The sequence below is a fragment of the Bombina bombina genome, chromosome 4 (genome assembly GCF_027579735.1).
Source record: "Bombina bombina isolate aBomBom1 chromosome 4, aBomBom1.pri, whole genome shotgun sequence".
NCBI classification, from domain to species: domain Eukaryota; kingdom Metazoa; phylum Chordata; class Amphibia; order Anura; family Bombinatoridae; genus Bombina; species Bombina bombina.
The window spans coordinates 619,335,216-619,336,867 of NC_069502.1; the positions used below are offsets into that span (position 1 = coordinate 619,335,216).

Consider the following 1,652-nt stretch of genomic DNA (forward strand, 5'->3'; position numbering starts at 1 on the left):
TTATTGATTAACATATCTACCTATTAGCCTGGCCACTGACATTACTAAGCTTGCCTACCTGCATGCAACCAATGCTTATTCAGCATAAGTGGGAAAAAATTTAGGGGGTTGATTCTGTGTCTTTGTGAATTCCCGCATAGAGACAGAAGACAGGGATCTGACAGTGACTGACTCAGTCAATAAAGTGCTGCCCCTTGTCAAATGCTGCCTGGGTCCCTTGGACCCACTTGGTCCCATGGTTGAGCCGGCCCTGCTTAAGTAACTTACTTTACTTATGCCTGCTACCTCTCCTGGGGTTTAGGCCATCAACCAGGACTCTCCAGCCATCTCTGTCTTGGGCTTTACTTTATATCTCACTCCAGGTGTAGCCCAACTCTTTGTACTAAACCTTGATCTCAATGCCAGTTGTTTCTTGGCCTTTCTTTTTTTCTTTTCTTGAGGTTTCCAGGTCAGGGCTTGCCTGGTGATGTTTGATGTGGGCTTGCAGAGGGTGTGACCAATTTCTTCATTGGCAGAGAGTTGGGAAGTCTGCTGCCATAGGTCTTTGTTGTTGTTTGGCCATTGAATTTGGAGGATTTTTCTCAGACAGGTGTTAATAAATGTTTGTACTTTTTTGGTGGTGGTCACTTTTGTCCTCCAAGTTTCTGCTTTATACAGAAGTAACAATTTTATATTGGTGTTAAAAAGCCTGATCTTAGTTTGCACGATAGGTCTTTGGAGCTCCATTTGCCCTTCAGCTGGATGAAGGCAGTCCTTTTTAGCTGATTCTTGCCTTGATGTCAGCAGCTGTGCCACCCTACTTGTCTATGATGCTGCCCAAATAGGTGAAAGCCTCAACTTCTTCCAGTGCATCTCCTGCAAGAGTTTTCAAGATCTTAGTTTTTCCCTATGGATGTTGAGGCCAAGTTGTGATGATGTGGCTTCCACATTATTGGTCTTCTCTTGCATCTGCAAACTCCATTTCATTGAGCTGTGTCCAAGGTGACCACTGGATCCCACCCCTTCTCCCTGCTATGGATACTTTCATAATCAAGTCTATGGCCAGCAGGAAGAGTAAAGGCAAGAGCAAGCTACACTGTTGGACTCCAGCCCTCACTTCAAAAGCTTCTGTGAGTTTTCCTCCATGGACTACCTTTCAGGTCATTTCCAAATAAGAGTTTCTAATGATTCTTACACGTTTATCAGGCACAGTGGCATCACTGGGGGGGTGCGGACTGCACCAGGGTGACATACTACAGGACGGTGACACCACCAGGCAAGAGCTTACAGGCTATAGAAAAATATAATTTCCTTTTAGTCGTAAAATACAGCAAGAGTCTATGCAGGTGCAGCATCAGAAACATTCATGCTGCATGTAGGTGGTTTCAAGTCCAATCCCATCACTGCTCTACCCAGTCGTCCCCCCAGCTCACACTTCCTGTTAGTCAGAGTCGGCATCTTTTATCTTGTGTGTATCACTGGAGCCGATCACCGGTACCCTACATCCAGCATGGCCAGCCTGGAGGAGACCAGGCAGATACAGCTCCTGGAGAGCCTGGAGGAGACCAGACAGTTGTAGCTGCTGGGGAGCTTGGAGGAGACTAGGAAGATGCAGCTCTTGGAGAGCCTGGAAGACAAGGTAAGGGTCCAGAAGCCGGCTGTGCAGAGTAGCT

At 46.7% G+C, this 1,652-nt stretch overlaps 1 pseudogene; it reads right to left on the bottom strand.

Annotated features, from left to right (window-relative positions):
* Positions 1-297: 297 nt before the first annotated feature.
* LOC128657707 (uncharacterized) lies at positions 298-1,231 on the bottom strand (annotated as a pseudogene).
* Positions 1,232-1,652: the final 421 nt, after the last annotated feature.